Source organism: Eptatretus burgeri, chromosome 6 (assembly GCF_056783735.1).
Source record: "Eptatretus burgeri isolate ZD-2024b chromosome 6, Ebu_testis_v1, whole genome shotgun sequence".
Classification (NCBI taxonomy): Eukaryota; Metazoa; Chordata; class Myxini; order Myxiniformes; family Myxinidae; genus Eptatretus; species Eptatretus burgeri.
Window position 1 is genome coordinate 31,929,858 of NC_140966.1, and position 18,640 is coordinate 31,948,497.

The following is an 18,640-nucleotide window of genomic DNA, read 5'->3' on the forward strand; positions in this document are numbered from 1 at the left end:
GGCATCTATTTACTATGCTTACACAGGTTAGGAAAAGGTATGGACGAAAGAAGAAATTGGAAATGAGAAAGGCAAGGTAATTTTTTTAAGTCTGTCTGCCTGTCTGGCGGTCAAACAAAATTGAAAATCATTCCAAACAGGAGGGTTATTGTTGGTAGGGACGTCATAAAGGACACCAACAACAGACACGAAGAACTAATTTAACATGTTAAATAAAGTGCAGTAAAATACGGTGCATTCAATGGCAGTAAACTTCCATAAAAAAGTTTTATTTTCTACACCCTGGAAATCCCTTATTTTGTTTCAATTTAATTATATACTTGAACACTAGAACACAAATCACATTCTTGTCACTTCCACAAACCTCCATGCAGCAGTACATTTGAACAAAACATCATGCCATTCTACGCCATCTGAACCAATCAAATTTGTCATTTGCGCTGGGGAATATTGAGATTCAGACAAAATCGTGGCTCGTAGGAAATATATATATATATATATATATATATATATATATATATATATATATATATATATATATATATATATATATATATATATATATATATATATATATATATCATGCTCAGAAATGCAAAGCAATAGTTGAAAAGACTTTTCCCATGTCCTTTTTCTCCAGACTGTGCGGGGTAAGGTGTTTTATGAACTCTGTAGTTAATTTGTGTTTGTGAATCATTTTGGAAAGCCATAAAGTTGAGGTCGTTTTAAGATTCAGATTTGTCTTTGAAGGATGAATTTTCAGCTTCTGCATTGGCAAACCTGCCAACATTTTGGCAAGGATAATAGTGCATGTTGATGTTGTAATGGATGTGAGGTTTAAAAAAAAAACATTCCAAAGCAAGTGCACATGCAAAAGGGGAAAACTTCATCAATGAGCTGCACAATTAAATGGGAGAGGTTGATTGGTTGAGAAAATTAAAATTGGAAAAGAGAAGAGAAGAGAAAGGTAGGAGAGTTTGGAGAGAAGGGGTAGAAAAGGAAAAGCAGGTTGATAAAAGATGGGAAAAGCAATGATTTGACACAAAACATTGGCACTTGGCAGTGAGGGAGGAGGCAAAATGTAGTTTATTTTGCATATGTAATATGTAGGTCACTTTAATTGGCTTAGCATCCCTTGCTTGGGACATTTTGCTTCAGAAGGAAGCAACTCAGGCTACTGCAACCGAATGACACTATTAATCAGATATGATACCAGAGGAAATGAAATTCAGGGATGGTGAATTCAATGGTGAACTTGCAGATAATTTGCTGTCAATGTGATGAAAGAGTCACTTTTGCTTGTACCATACCATCTTTGGCTACTCTGAATTGTAGTCATTTTTATGTTATTTTCACCTCTTTAATTCTGTAAGTGCCTTAAAGAAACTAGTTACATGAAAAATAGATGCAATTTTGGCCTCTCATTTCCCGGTCCACCTTGTGTATGCAATCTTTTCCCCTCTCATCCTTTTCCTCTTCTCACTTCCTAATCCCTTTTTCCTTTTGCTCCTCTCTCATCCAACTCCTGAATGCACATTTTCTTCATATCCTACCCGTTCCCTACCTTTTCTATTAAAAAAAATTTTCATTTGAACTTTTCCATCTCCACAACCATGCATCTATCATCGATTGGGACCATACTGTAAAGAGCATTGGTGCTGCCAAAGCAGTCTCCTGGGCTATTGGGCACAATCATGGACAGGTCACCACTCCAACACCAGATACTAAAATGGCTCAATCATCCCAGCAAGCTGGTACTTGGTACTCATTTTGCCAACCTCAGGATGACAGACTGAGTCAACCCCACCTGGTACTAATTCAATGACAGAGTAGGATTTGAACTCAAGACCTTAGGATCCCAAGCCCACCAACCTAACCATTAAGCCAACACCAGGTTTTCCACAACCAAACAGTAAGAATATGTGGATGGTCTGTTATGCAAATAAATATTTATGGAGTTATTAAAGTTAAATGCAACCACCGCTTCGCGAGAATTACCTTTCCAAATATCAAGTTTGACCGATGACTGCTGTACAATTAAAATAAGAGTTATGCAGTAAATTGGGACCACATGGTATTTTTCATGTCCACAAGAGACGAGTGCATCAAGCTTTTGAGTACCTGGAAGGTTTGCAGATTGAAGTGCAGAGAGAAGCCGATGACAAGTCATGCTTGGTTTCTGTGATCTGCAAAGCATTTCCACAATGTCTATGAATGATTTTTTTTTTTTTAATACCTTTTGAAAGCACTTTTTAAGGACATTTCTGCACCATCGTAAGCTTGAATGGAAAGTGCATATATATGGTAAAATGACATATACAAATCATATTCAACATTTCGCACCATTCTCTCGACAGAGCATCATTTCTGCAAAGCAGTTTCTTAGCTTCTTTTATCATCAATTTCAGCAAACATTCTAGCACTAAAAGAGCAGGATGGCCTGGAGGCAAACACACTTGCTTTTAAGCTGTCTAGCCTGGGTTTGAATCTCGGCCCTGCTATAAACTGTCGTCCCGGTGTAAAGACTTCAAGCTACCCCCCTTTCAAATTCCCTCCCGGTAATCTGAAATCGATTTCAAGTTACCCCTAGGGGTAGCCTGAACCCGATTTCATATTACCGCCGCACTTTGACATTAATCCCCTCCCTGATTTAGCTGAAATGATAAATTATTATGCCCACAACTCATGATACATTTATTGTATCAGCCATATCGAAGAAGGATATCAGAAAAAACTATGGCAAAAACTATAACTGTATGAGAAATACTGATTTCAATTAATAACAATATTAAAACAAGTGGTGCCAGGCACAACAAATTCCGCCCATTTATCACAAATATGCATTTTTCACTATAGGAATGGGTAGGATTATAAGTGACAAATAGAATAAGGTTCACTATAAGCTTAGTTTGAAGTAAATCAGATCATTGTTGACGAAGTTATGAGCGAAAAACGATTTTTGATCTTTTCCTGACCTTGACCTTGACCTTTGATCCAATTGGACCCAAAAGTTAATGGGGTCGTCCAAGGTTCATTGCGCAAATGTGGATTAAATTTGATAGTGTTTGCTAAAGCCGTTTTGCCGTAAAGTTGCTAACAGACAGACAGACAAACAAACCGGACGATTACAATATCCCACTCCCTCCCTCCGGTGAGGGGCGGGATAATAAAATCATTCATAATAAAATCAAAATTCATTGCAAACTCTTTAAAGGTTGTCACATGGTCAATGGTTTTTCCTAATTAGTTTTCAATATCAATTAAATTACTATTTTTTGTAAATAAACAAACATAAATAAATGTTTTGAGGGGGGTAATCTGAAATCATAGGGGCGAGGATGAAATCGATTTCACGCGATTTCAAGTAACCGGGGGAGGGGGGGGTAAGATGAAGGAGGGGGCAATTTGAAATCGCTACACCAGTGTTTCACAGGTAGGGTGATTAATCATTGTGTGTGCTGACCCTTGGATGGAGTTAAACAGGCATCCTGTCTGCCAGCATTAATGGTGGATGTTAAAGACCCCACAGTGTCCTTCACGAAGAGTAGGTAGATGAGCTGTCGCCGGCAACCTGAACAAATAAAAAATTCCCACCCAAACCACAGTTGAACGTCAGGCCTGGCCAGCCGGTTTGGAAAGACTTCGGCCAATCTTACCGTGGCCAACTCCACAAGCAATGGGAATAATTGTAGCAGAACTCTGAGCTCCTTGGATATTTTGGCTCCCTCACCTTGGGCTCCTTCGAGAAAAATCAGGCTGCTCAGGTATATGCAGGTTTGAATAGCGGCTAGTAAACCGGCCACGAGGGTTCAAAGGGTTAAAGAAGAAGAGTAGGAGCCCAGCACACATCCAGAGAGTTCATAGAACACCTTACCCACTGTGTTGAGAAACGAGGACATCGGCAGAGTCCACATCGGCCTGCAGTTTCATCTGTATTACTGATATTATTTCATGTACATTTTAATTGAGGAATATAATAAATGCATGAACCAAAGCACTTCAACACATGATTTCCACTTAACAAGTGAATGATAATTATATCACATGATTCTCTCACACCCACCCCCCACCCAAACAACAATAACAAAAACAACAACAACAACAAGTGAGGAAAAAAAACATCAAAAAAGAAAACCCCACAACCATTTCACAGATTACCATCCGGACATATTTTGACATTTTTGTCATTGATGACTGTGAGGCAATTGTAACAGTTGTATGAAGACGTATATGTGGGAGGGAGTTAAACATTTGTAGTATAGGTTAGTGTAATTATTCCGCACACATGAAGCGAAAAGCAGGATTAGCAATTGGTTCATGTCCGTCCGTCCATCCTATCAGTTTATGATTGAGGAACAACTTATTTAAATTGAATGTTAAATTTGAACACAAATTGGAACTTGAATAGGAAGACGTCTGTCAATTTAATATACTTTGGCTCAGAATTCCTCCCGCTTGCACATGAGTTTTTTTTTTTTTAAATGTCTGCATTCTTGACAGTCAAACAAAATCGAAAATCATTCCAAACAGGAAACTTACTGTTTTTAAGGATGTTATAAATGACACAAACAACAAGCACGAATAACTAATATAATGTGTTAGATTGGATAATGTGATAGACACTGGGGAAAATAACTGTAAAACACAGCATTAATTAATTTATACACTTTTAAACCTCTTTAAACCTTTAAATTTAATTATTTACATCGAAAACTCCATCCATCCATCAAGACCATACTCTGAGCAGAGCATTGGTGCTGCCTTAGCAATCTCCTTGGCTATTGGGCACAATCCTGGACAGGTCACCACTCCAACACAGCATTACCAGCAAGCTGGCACTTATTTTGCTAACCTCAGAAGGATGACAGGCTGAGTCAACCTCACCTGGTATTAATTCAACAGCCGAGTGGAATTTGAACTCGGGATCCTAGGATCCCAAGCCCACTACCCCTAACCATTTAGGCAACACCAGGCTTATACTTGAAGACAGCGAGAGGTCTCCTTTGGGGCTCCCTGCTGACGTTCTCAAAGCTAAGTTTCCGGTTGTTATTTGTCCCGTTTTAACTGTTTAATTTTCTCACCTACATGTTACTGTGTGCTGCTAGTTCGGTTTTGTTTCAAAAATCGTGCTATTTTGTGAGTATTTTTGTCGACGTTCTTACCTGTGCTTGAGGCCTAGGCCTAGGCTTGAGGCCTACCGGTTCCACTCGGTGTTCGATCGTTTTTTTTGTTTTGTTTGTTTTTTCTCCCCATTACCTTCAATTTCTATCCTCCCCATTACCTTCAATTTTGATCCTCCCCACTTTCCAAACATCCCCCATTCTCCCAACTAATCTCTTTCTTATAATAATAATAATAATAATAATAATAATAATAATAATGAAAAAAAATACCCTACAACAACAGCACGCTCACCTTCTCCCGATTCTGCTTCTTCTTCTTCCTCTTAACTTCCTCCTCGTCTTCTTCCTCGATTTTTTTTTTTTTTTTACACTTCCATGACCTAATCTGTTGAACTCTCTCATATATTAATATTAACAACAAAAAAATATATATATACACCCAACAACAACAACAACACGCTCACCTTCTCCCGATTCTGCTTCTTCTTCTTCCTCTTAACCTCCTCGTCTTCTTCCTCGATTTTTTTTTTCTTTCACTTCCATGACCTAATCTGTTGAACTCTCTCATACATTATTTTTAACTACAAAAACGATCTTATAATGCTTCATCTTCCTCTCTCACACATGTGGTACTCTTTACTGTTTCACAATGCACTACTCTTCTGCTATTTTAACAGACTGCTCTCATTTCGACCTCTCCTTCATTCCTTGCCTAAAAAATCGAACTATTACAGCGCTTCTTCTCTCCATGCTCTGAATTCGCCTTCATTGCATCCATCAAGAATTGTGTTAAATCGCATCTCTGACCTAAAACTTTTAAAAACCACAGTTTGCCATGGATGCTCGCTTTCCATCAAACATTCTTTTTTTCCAACTTCAGTGCCAACTCACCCCCCTCACCCCTCACTCTCACTCTCAAAGCAACCATCCCACTCTTCTCCCTCCAAGCCTCCCTCTCACCTCTCTCAAAAATCCCCCCTCACCTTTCTCCCACCTTTCATCCCCTCACTCTTCCTTCTCAAAGTTGCCCCCCTCTCATCCACCAACCTGCCTCCCTCCACTGCCCTCTCACCTCCATCTCTTCACTCCACCTCCTCAAATCCTCAACTGCCTTCTTCCTTGTCTCTTGTCCCCCTCTCCCCCAGCACCACAAAGCCTTTTCTCCTCCTCATTCGGCCCCATCCCCTCACTGTGCTGCAATACCCCACACTCCTTCAGCAACCCTCCTTACCTGCCCCCCTCGTCCCTTGTCCTACCCTCCCCCTCCACCTCCTGCACCCAAAGCCTCCTCCCCTTCCTCTTCATTAAAAGTGTGGACCTCAAATATCCGGGGCCTTCGCTCAAACCTTTCAGATCTTTCCATACTATACAGGTTGCCACTGACAAACCAGACATTATCTGCCTAACAGAAACTTTCCTCTCCCAAGACGTGTCTGACTCCCAAGTATCTCTCCCTGGCTACTCCCTCTTACGGTATGACAGACCTGAGCCTCGTCCTGGTGGAGGTGTTGCTCTCTTCATCAAAGACTCTATTCCTCACTCTCCATGCACTGCTCTCACTCCCCCACACCCTCAGGAATACCTCTGGCTTCGGCTTCCCCTCCACTCCCACCTCATGTTTATATGTGTACTGTACCGTCCACCGAACAGTGATGACTCCATCTACACTTATGTGGTGACTTCAATTGTCATCACGCCAGTTGGCTCGGTGTGGGTACCTCTCTCACCTGCCATGGCACCTCAGCAAAAGCTTTCTGCGACTCATTGGGACTGACTCAATCGGTCAACTTCCCGACCCGGATCTCAACCAATGGTACTCCATCTCTTCTGGATCTGATTTTGACAAATTTCCCTGACAATATCTGCTGCTCTTCCTTCGCTCCAATTGGTTCTTCTGACCACGTCCTTGTCAAAGTGGACATCTCTCTGGCTGTTATCAGAGAACCACCTCACCACCGTCGAGTCTGGCATTTCACTCAAGCCGACTGGCAGGGTCTCCGAGCAGCCATCAAACTGACAGACTGGTCTCCTATCACTACTTTCTCAAACATCAACTCATCCTGGGAATTCTTTCAAAGAAACTTGCTCTCCCTCATGCACAGATTTATCCCCTCTCGTGTTCAGTTGTCCTACCCTTCCTCCCGCCCTTGGTTTACTGAAGCTTGTGGCGAGGCAGTTGTCCTGAAACAACTTGCCTTTGCCTCATGGAAAGCAAACCCAACTGAGGGCAATCTCAGTTCTTTCCACAAAGCTCGGAACAAGTGTGTATCTACCCTCAGGAGAGCCAGAAAACAACATCTTTCTCATCTCAAGTCTGAACTCTCAAACCTCTCTCCCTCCTCAAAATCCTGGTGGCGTTTAATCAAATCTGTTTCTGGTGTATGTTCCCCCTCCATCCCCTCCCTTACCTCAAATGGCCGCACTGCTGATTCCACACGTGATAAAGCTGAATGTCTAAGCTCGGTGTTTGCAGCTAAATCTTGTGTCCTAAACCCATCACTATCTCTACCCACTTTACCCAGTCGCACCCAACTGTCCCTGGACTCTGTATCCTTTTCTCCTGACAAGGTGGAGAGCTTGCTTTCAAACCTCGAGTCAGATTCTGCAACCGGTCCAGACGGCATCAGCCCACGTGTCCTCAAAGCCTGATCTTCTGCTCTTGCTCACCCTCTCTCTGTTCTATTCACCCTCTCATTTGCCCAAGGTCATCTGCCATCTGCTTGGAAATCTGCTAACATCACTGCCCTGCATAAAAAGGTGCAAAAACAGATCCCTATAACTACAGACCAATCAGCCTTCTCCCAATCATCAGCAAGGTGATGGAATCCATCATCGCCTCAGATATGAAATCCTTCCTCTTCTCCAATGGCTTGATTTCCGATCATCAATTTGGTTTCAGACTAGGTCACTCTACCCTGGATATGCTGCTTCTGCTCTCCCATCAATGGATGGAGGTCCTCAATGCCAGACAGGAAATCCGAGCCGTATCCCTGGACATATCACGTGCTTTTGACACAGTCTGGCACCCTGCCCTACTCACCAAACTCTCTTCCCATGGTATTCAAGGCCATCTCCACTCATGGCTCGCAGACTTCCTCTCCTGTCGCAGTCAACGTGTGGCCCTAAATGGAGTTCTTTCATCCCCTCTTCCTGTGCAGGCTGGAGTTCCTCAAGGTAGCGTTCTGGGCCCTGTTCTTTTTCTGGTTTTCATCAATGATCTCTCGGACTCTCTGGAAAATCCTCTATTTCTCTTTGCCGACGACTCCACCCTCTGCCGTACCATCTGTCATCCCTCAGACCGGCAAGCAGCAGCTTCTTCACTCACTGCAGATCTGGATAAAATCACAAACTGGTCCAACACGTGGAACATGTCTTTCAATCCAGACAAATCTCACACTCTCACTATGTCTCTTCGAAAGGACCGTTTACAAAACCCCCCATCCACTTTCTCAACAATCCTCTGGAAGAAGTCTTTTCTTTCAAGCTTCTAGGTCTCACTATCTGCCATGACCTTTCCTGGGAAAGTCACATTTCCAACCTCGCCTCAAAAGCCAGTCGCCGACTGGGAATCCTCCGTCGTGCTAAGTCCTTCCTCGGCCCTCGAGCTCCTGACCACTTACAAAGCTTTTGTCCGTAGCCTGATGGAGTACTGCTCTCCCCTCTGGGCTGGTGCTCCTGCCTCCCACCTTTCTCGGCTTCACGCTGTCGAAACCAGGGCATTTAAGATCATCGGCATCTCCCGCAATGAAGCTGAGTCTTTGGGCCTCTCACTCAATCACCGCAGGTTGGTCGGTGGTCTTTCTGTCTTCTACCGACTCCTCTCCAGCCTTGCCCCCTGCTCTCTCTGCGATTTGTCCCCACCACATTTCCACAGGGCGCTCAAGGTCCGCCAACAACCCCCTTCTGGTAAAACTACCAAAATCACGAATCACTGCTCATCTTCACTCTTTCTTTTCCCGCCTTTGGAATAAACTTCCTCACTCTATTCTTTCCCATTCTTCCCTCCAGGCTTTCAAAACAGCTGTTCACCACCACCTCTTATCTTCCCCCATCCAAATCCTCGATCTTTTCTACCCCCGATAATCCACCCAAGCCCTCTTCCTTCATTTCTCCTGCTTTCCTTCCTGAAAGTCCCTGAAATGTCCATCTTCTCTTCGCCATGTTCCCCGTCCCATCCCCATCCCTCTCCCTTCCACAGTTCACCTAATGTGTCTGTTCCCCACTGTTTTGTCCCTTCCACTCCCGCCCCTCTTGTCTCATGCCTCCTTGCTGTGAGTTGTGTGTTAGCTCTCATACGAGCCTCGACCAAGGTATACAAAAAAAAAAAAAAAGACTGTAGAACACAAATCGGCTTCATAATACTTCCAAGAACTATGAAATACTGAACATCCATATATAGCATGAGATGTTGTGGCCTGTGTTTTGGGGTGAAGAAGAGGCCATAATAATGGCTATTACGATGCCGATTGAACCTGCACTCTATGGTAATCAATCAAGCCTACACCTCCGAAAATGTGACTCAATGCTATCTTATTACTGTGCATAAGGAGGGTTCGTGTCTAAGACTGCTTCAGTAGATTTTTAAACGATCTGTAAATCATTATCTTATTAAAATAGAAGGACAGGAGGGCCTTGTCGTTTGTGAATTTCCCCTTCCTGGATTTGCGATATCATGATGAATTTGTTGAGGTAAGGTTTGCGGATTGCGATCAATGCGCTCTAATAATCACAAGTTGGAGAACTATTTTTCACATTTATTCACCTACTTAGCATGGGCCGTCAACACAATAACCCCCTCAAAACCCCCAACATCATCATCTCCATCAACTCTTCTTTATCATCGCCATCATCAGTATCACCATCACATTATTGGATCAGGTTTATCATCATTATTATTAAAGGTAAGTTTAATGATTTTAATAACTAAAAAAAACCCTTTATTTTATGTTCTTCATGCAGGAAAATAAGCCTGGTGTTGACTGGTTAAGGTGACTGACTTAAGATCTTAGGGTCTTGATTTTGAGCCCCTGTCAAACCATTAAATAACACCAGGTGGGTTGACTCAGCTTGTCATCCTTCAGAGTTTTGTGAAACAATTACCCGCTTAAAACTTAAAACGGCATAAAACAAGAATCAGCTTTGCTCCCAGCAATGATGCAACTGGCAGCCATAGGATGCATACAAAATAATAATAACGAAACAAAAAAAAACTTTATTTTATGTTCTTAATCTAGGAAAATTAAACTTTATTTTATGTTCTTAATATTGGAGAATAAAACTTTATTTTACGTTCAAATCTAGGAAAATTAAACTTTATTTTATGTTCTTAATCTTGGAGAATAAAACTTTATTTTATGTTCTTAATCCAGGAGAATAAAACTTTATTTTATATTCTTAATCTTGGAGAATAAAACTTTATTTTATCTCTCCATAATTCCAGCAATCTCTGTGTGTCTGCCTGTGTGTGTGTGTGTGTGTGTGTGTGTGTGTGTGTGTGTGTGTGTGTGTGTGTGTGTGTGTGTGTGTGTGTGTGTGTGTCTGTGACCACTGTTTCTCGACAACCACTGGTCCGATGTAATTGAAACTTGCCAAGTATATTGCTGGGGACCTGAGTATGTGCCTTTTCAAGGTTTGATATTAATCGGATAAGTGGTTCCCTAGTTATGGCCATTTATTTACCAAACCAATGACAGGACATGTTGCTGCATAGGCGTGGTCGATGGGGAAAGGGTGCCTTAGTTACCAATGACAGGACTCGTTGCTTGGCGCTTTGCACCCACAGTATCTATCTTCTATCTATCTCTCTATAATTCCAGCAATCTCTGTTTGTTTGCCTTTCAAAAGGTTTGAAATTAATCAGACAAGTGATTCCCAAGTTATGGCCAAGTTAGAGCGCGTTCCCCATTACGGGTTACAACGTACGGACTTCCGGATAGTGATGACTTACTGTATTCGAATAATTTCTAGATTTCTTATGCGCATTTATAGATAAACACAATGCCCCAAACCAGTCGTCGTTTACGAGAGCGAAGGAATGGCCTGTGTGGTTGTTTGAAAGTTTTTTTGTTTGTTTGTTTTGTTGCACGTACGGCCACGCACATACGGTCATGCACGTACGGGCACGCGAGAGCAAAGGAACGGCCTGTGTGGTTGTTGTTTCTGGCACACGGTTTGAAAGTTTTTAATATTTTTTTTGCACATATGGCCACGCACGTACGGGCACGCACGTACGGGCATGCACATACGGGCACACACGTACAGTTCCACTAGTATTAGCACGCACTAGTATTCTTAATCCAGGAGAATAAAACTTTATTTTATGTTCTTAATCCTGGAGAATAAAACTATATTTTATGTTCTTGATCCAGGAAAACAATACTTCATTCTATGTTCTTAATCCAGAAAAATAATACTTTATTTTATGTCCTTAATCCAAGAAAATAATACTTTATTTTATGTTCTTAATCCAGAAAAATAATACTTTATTCTTAACCACTCTTTTATTCATGAAAATAAATAGCACAAAAACAATGCACAATCATTTTAATACACAAACATTTAAGGGGAGGGGAGGGGAGTAGCAAAGTTGAAGGAGAGTTGGGGGGGGTGGGGATCAGAACAATCTACATTTTTTGTTTACACCATGAAGATGAAAGTTTAGTCTTTCAAACTCTCCTGGGAACCATGATCACTATCTCTGTTCCACTGCAGGAATTAGGCCTCTCTCAACTCACATTAGGGGTATTGGCATACTCACCACACTTTCCAAGTGCTGTTGGTGAGAGGGTAAGGGCAGGAATTTGTAATTTGTTTCGGGTGCCAATCTGCTGGTGATCTTTGCTTTATCTTCGTGCAGGACAGTGTGGGATCTTTAACGTCCACCAACGACCAGTGCTGGATAAAGACAGATCCTGTATAAAGACCGATCTTGTGGCTTAACTACCTTTTATGGACAGCAAACCCATTGATGAATTGCCCTGCATGCAAAATACCCAGGGTGACAGTTTATAGCTGCGTCGAAATTTGAACCCAGGCTGGACAGCTCAAGGGCAAGTGTACATACCATTAGGTTATCCTGCCAGCCCTCAAAGATGAGAGGGACCTTGATAACTGTATTTAAAATAGAACTCAAATTTACTTGGATATACTGTACCTGTTGGTGATCACAAAAAATGGTTTACCTGTCTGGCATATAAGAGATTGGTGGATCAATGGACTTACAGGAATGTTTTATGATGTAGGTGTACTTCCCTCTGAGCTGTTGACTATGGCTTTGATTCCCATCCTGACATAATAATAATAATAATTATTATTATCATTATTATTATTTTGTGTGCAGCACATGGCTTCGGGTCGTAGCATCATTTGTTTGTGATGCAGTTGTGTCGCTGATTCAGTGCCCCTATATGTTCGAGCAGGAATTTGGAATTTTGCCAAATTGCTGGCACGAGCTCGCCTGCTCCTGGTGAAGTCCACCGTGAGACCTTTAACATCTACCAACTAATGCTGGCAGACATGACACCCAGTTCCTTGTCTGACAAAAACTGTTGAATTAGTTTTTCACATTCAGGGTGAAGCATCAATGTGTGCACCATCCATAGGAAGGTCGTTAAGCAGGATGACCTGTCAGCCAGCACTGAATGCTGGTGGAAGTTATAAATACCTGTGTTTTTCACACAGTCATCAATGGCATCCTGAAGAAATTATAAATCCCTGCCACCTTCAGTCAAACGTCAGGCCTGGTCAGCCAGCTCGTGAAAGACTTTGGCCAAAAACATTCTCTGGCTGACTCCACAAAAAGAAAGGTAAGAATAATTGGGACCATTATTTAATCTTTCTGATGTATGGTTGGCCACCGACTTATGAAACAGCCATTGTTTAATCATGGCAACATTGGTGACAAAAGTGTTAATGAGTCAAAAGACCTTTCCCTTTGCTCAAATTGGATTGCTCGATTACAACGTAAGCCTCTTCTGTTACCTGCTTGCAAAACATGCAACAATGCTGCTTATGACCCTTGAACCACCTGATTGTTCATGATCCTTGAACCATCTGCCCGTTAATGACCCTTGAACCATCTGCCACCTGCCTTGGAGGTACAGCCACTGTAACTGTATCTTTTTTTACTTTGTAGATCAACAGTTGTGATTGCTCAATTATCAAACATTCACATGTTATTCTGGGATTGAAAAAGTAACTTTTGAAAATTAGGCCATGTCATGTTTTATTTATTTATTTTACTGATAAAATCTATTTCAGGCATTCCAGTCCATTATGTTGTGTAATGAAGAAACAACGTGGTGTGTAATAAAAATAGAGAAGAAATAAATCATATTGTCAGCGATCCCAGGTTATGGCTTTCGCCTTCATTGAGGCAAATTGCCTTCCAAATCCCTGCACCCAGTGGCGTACAAAATGAGACGCACAACTTGTTGGCCTGCTCTCCAAACGCAAGGGAGCTCTGAGGGGTCAGGGTGAGCTTTCTCGTAACTATAAGTGACTGCACATGGGATGTTGGTTAAACATAGCAATATCTGAAGATCTCAGAAGACAAACTGATGTCTACAAACACACAATGTACCTCATTTATCATGCACAGCAGGTGTCAACACAAAGCATAACAGAAAATACTCTGCACTGATGAAAAAAAAATACCATATAATGATTAAAATTTAAATTCTCTTTGATCACAGCATATAATTTGAACAAAACATTGAAACAAACGTTGGATAACCGGGCAACACTGATTTACATTCCAAATGTCTAATCCACAATGACAAAAAAAAATGACCTTTTGTGTTTAACATGTTACCCTGCCAGATTGTCTGACCTATATATTGGCACAGCCTGTTTGTCATTAACTCGTTTCAGCCTAGTTGCTTTTCGATGATTGCTGGTTTGACAAAACCACTTGCTCTCATCCCAACAAATGTCAGCAAGCCAGGGGCAGGAAAAGGTGAAGGGTGTCCACTTGTACTAGAAACGGTCCAAAAACAAATGGTCAGCATGATTGCAGGTGCCTCGTGATGAGTGGACGTCTCTTCTCAAAATAACACTTTAGTTATTGTTTTTAAATGAAGGTGTAATTTTTGACATTTGCGATCATAATGTTGTCATCTTATCCTGCAATGGGGAAGATCCAGATCCCAGAGCCATGGGCTATACCTTACACTATTTGTTCAGCCTCATCTGAAATATCATTTTCAACTTGGGTTACCAGAGTGTATAAAGGATGTGGGCTGGCAGGATGGCATAGAAGTATGCAAGCTACAGTGTGTGTGTGTGTGTGTGTGTGTGTGTGTGTGTGTGTGTGTGTGTGTGTGTGTGTGTGTGTGTGTGTGTGTGTGTGTGTGTGTGTGTGTGTGTGTGTGTGTGTGTGTGTGTGTGTGTGTGTGTGTCAACGGCTACTTTACATTTGGCAGTATGGATACCCACGGATTCATATCTAGCATCATTCTTAAAAAATCTGTTCCTTCACATGTATGAGTCTGATGGTGCCCTGAGAGTGCCTTAGGGGTCACCGCTCGAAGGCAACTGGCATGAGTCTAATGGCTGGGCAGGAATTTGAAATATGGCCAGTGTACTGGAACACAGTGTCCCACCCTTCCGAAATACACCGTGGGATTTTTTAACGTTCACCAGCAAATGCTACAATACGGGACATTGGCTGCACGCCCCATTTGACAGACACTCCCAGAGTGAAATATGGTGTCAATTCCCCTTCCCTTAGGCAAGGATCAGTGGCTAAATCAGTTGCACTATTGCACATATGCAGGTGGAGCCGTTAATAGGGTCTGTTAAGAAAGAGGCTGTGGACCTTTATCTGAATTGTATCTCTTTGGGTTGTTGAAACTTGAGTAACTTACAACTCGATTTTACACCAATAAATGCAGTCCTGAATGTTCTGGAGATTTTTTTTCTACATTCCATTGACATACTTATTTGGTGAGTTCATAAAGTAAACTTCCTGCCTTCAATTCAATAAGTTGCAGCTTTGTAATAACATAGTCTCAAGTGCACTGGGAGGAAACAAGATCCCGCTTGATACACCAACAGCAACCTCTCCTCAAAAAGCAGCTGCGATGCATTGTTGTTGTTTTTTGCAACACAAACAAAGAAAGCAAACACCAGGTAAAAACGCCAATGATCATGTTCATTCATTTTTTGGCTCACTTTTGCTATCACTAATTTGCAAATATTTTCTGTTAAGCTGCCTATTTAACGTTCCAGTCTGAGCACTTCATCACTAGTTTCATTTTCTCCCAAAAGTGTTTGACATGTGAAACTCTTCGTAAAGTTGATCAGGAACAGTTGTATCATGAAGAGGATGCAATTCTTTGAAGTCGACTGTCCTGTCAGCTACCATTCATTTCTCGACGTTAAATATCACACCATCTTCGAAGCTACGACTACGACTACAAGTACTACGACGTCTTTAATGACCCCAATTATTCCCACCTTCTTGTGGGGTTTGCCGGGGAACGTTTTTGGCACAACACCCTCAGGAACCAGCTGGCCAGACCTGACGTTCGAATGAAGGTGGTTGGAATTTGATGACCTCTCACTGGTGTGTGAATTTGATTATAGTGTTGGAGCTTTTGCCAAGACAACAATCACACTCTGGGAGAGCAAGCAGTGTAACCTGGTGTCAAGGGATAGGCAAGAACAGAGCACTTGCCAGCAGTAGTTTTTGGTTGGAATTTGTAATATGTTCAGAGTGACAACGATAACTCACCTACTCTTCGCCAAGGGAGTTGTTGGATCTACAGGGTGGTCACAATGTCTCGTCACCCCTTGTGAAAATTGTGACATTGCCTTTGTGTGCAGAGTGTTAATATGTTTCTTTCCCATTTTTCAGATCGAGTGAAGGTTACCATGGGTGATACAAGCAAGTATACCATTGAACAACGGATTGTCGTCAGTTTCTGGGTTCGCGAACGTCCACAAACAGGGAAAACAATGGAAGAGGTGCACGTCGACTTCCAGCAACGATTTCGCCAAGAAGTTCCCCATAAGAAGACACTTCTGTGTTGAGAGCATAAACTCTTTGCAACAGGCAACATAAAATATATGCCAAGTACTGGAAGGCTATTAACCAGAGGTCAGCAGTGCGAATTGGTCTGATAAGCTGTTGCCAGGTCACCATAAAAGTCGACCCGTAAACGATCTGGGGAGCTTGGAATACCATGTTGGACAATGCAAAAGCACATGAAGCTGGACCTAAAATTTCACCCATGTCACCCAATGTTCGTTCAAGAGTTATCAGACAAAACTGCTCCGTAAAAGCTCACACAGAACATGGCGCAATATTATTCTTTGCAATGACAATGATGGAGCACAAACGGCTTTTGTCATAAAGTAAAAGAGTCCTGCAAATGTGTGTGGTATAACTTGTATAACCCTTCAGTGTTGTCAGCCAATATGATAAAAGGCAATGTCATAACTTTTACAAGGGGTGACAAGACCCTTGTATAATGCCATCACCCTGGTATAACGTCCATCATCAACAACATAAGCATTAAATCACGGAGGACAGATGGGTTCTCCAGGATTTACATGCTTATAATGGATGAGGAACACATTGATGCATTGCCCCGCATCCGAAATACCAGGATAACAGGTCATAGATGGGTTGAGATTTCAATCCAAGCCAGACAGCTCATATATATATATATATATATATATATATATATATATATATATATATATATATATATATATATATATATATATATATATATATATATATATATATATATATATATATATATATATATATATATATATATATATATATATATATATATATATCATCACACCATTTGAAAGCCTTTATCCCTGAGCAGGGGTCATCTTTTTCAGGCTCCAATCATGGTACCCTTTCTTGTGGCAATGTTTTTACGGCCGGATGCCCTTTGCCCTTCCTGACGCCAACCCTTTAGTCGCCTTCGACCCTGCAAGGATAATTACCAGTATACTGGTACTCATTTCGCCGACCTTGGAAGGATGACAGGCTGAGTCAACCCCCCTGATGTTAATTCAGTGGCCAGCGGGGCTCGAACTCAGGACCCCGAGGATCCCAAACCGCCACCCTAACCAATAAGCCAACACCAGGTGTGTGTGTGTGTATGTATGTATATATATATATATATATATATATATATATATATATATATATATATATATATATATATATATATATATATATATATATATATATATATATATGGACGAAACTTGGTGGACACTTTGGGTATGTGACAAGGAAGAATTGATTCAATTTTGGTGAAGACTGGATCCGATTAAAAATTTTTTCAGCGATTCTTCAACATTGAAAGATATGGCTAAACCGATATATATATATATATATATATATATATATATATATATATATATATATATATATATATATATATATATATATATATATATATAGCATGATATCTCAAAAGTTGTGGACAGTTTCAGATGAAACCTGTTGGACAGGTTGGGTGTGTGACAAGGATGAATTTATTGGATTTTGGTGAAGATCCGAATCCGGATCCGGATACGATAGTTATTTAATTTTCAAGTGATTCTTCACCATCGAGAGATGGGGCCAAAAACGATATATAGCACGAAATTTCACAAATGTATTGGGCCCGATACGTTCTCGTGGATCAGGCGTTGCGTGCTCGAGGTATGGACTCCATTGAGGGCTCTTTGAGTTACCTCCGCTGAAGGAGAGGGTATTGCGTTTGCGTCTGTCTGTTTGTTTGTCCCTGCAGAACTTTCGTGTTTTTCTCCACAATCGCTTTTCAGATTAAGAGGTAATTTTCACCATCGGTGTGACTTCTCATGTAGAATGGTTTAATCATAATTATGACGTCATAGGTCACGTGCTGTGGCAGCCATGTTGGAAAAACTTTGGACGTCTGTATTTCTGAAACCGCACCGATTAAAAAATTTGAAACTTGGCACACGGAAGGTACTCCTCCTGTGAAAAAATTGTGAATTTTTATGATGACGTCATAGGTGCCTTCGTTATGACGTCATAATTGCATATGCAGAACACTACATCTGATTGAGGGTCATCGAGGGATAAAATGGTCCATAGAAAAAAAAATGATGATGTCATTGGTCACATGATTCAGTAGCCATATTGTTGTTTTTTTAAAAAAAAAACCTTCAAAAATCTCCTCTGAAGTGGCTGAACAGATTGAGGCAAAATATCTGGCTGACTATCCATGAGGAACAGAAGGCTCACACATTTGATGTCATAGGTCACATGGTTTGGCAGCTACATTGAATTTACCCTAAAACCAATAAAAAAAATCTTCTCCAGAACGGCTGGCTGGACAGATTGAGAGGAACCTTCACACAAATGTTCCCCAAGCCATGGGTGTACAAGTTTCTTTCGGAATAATTGATAGATCACATGGTTTGGCAGCCATATTGGATTGAAGAAAAATATTAAATAATGTTTCCTCTGGAACCGTTTAATCAACCAAGGCGAAACTTCAAATTTATGATCTAGT

General features: G+C 41.2%; 1 long non-coding RNA gene across 1 annotated transcript in view; it reads right to left on the bottom strand.

The window, feature by feature from the left end:
- Positions 1–936: 936 nt before the first annotated feature.
- Positions 937–18,640, bottom strand: part of LOC147024502 (uncharacterized) — a 161,164-nt gene continuing 143,460 nt past the window's right edge. The window contains exon 4 of the long non-coding RNA XR_015059068.1: positions 937–2,186. This is a non-coding gene — a long non-coding RNA (uncharacterized LOC147024502). The remainder of the gene's footprint in view (positions 2,187–18,640) is intronic.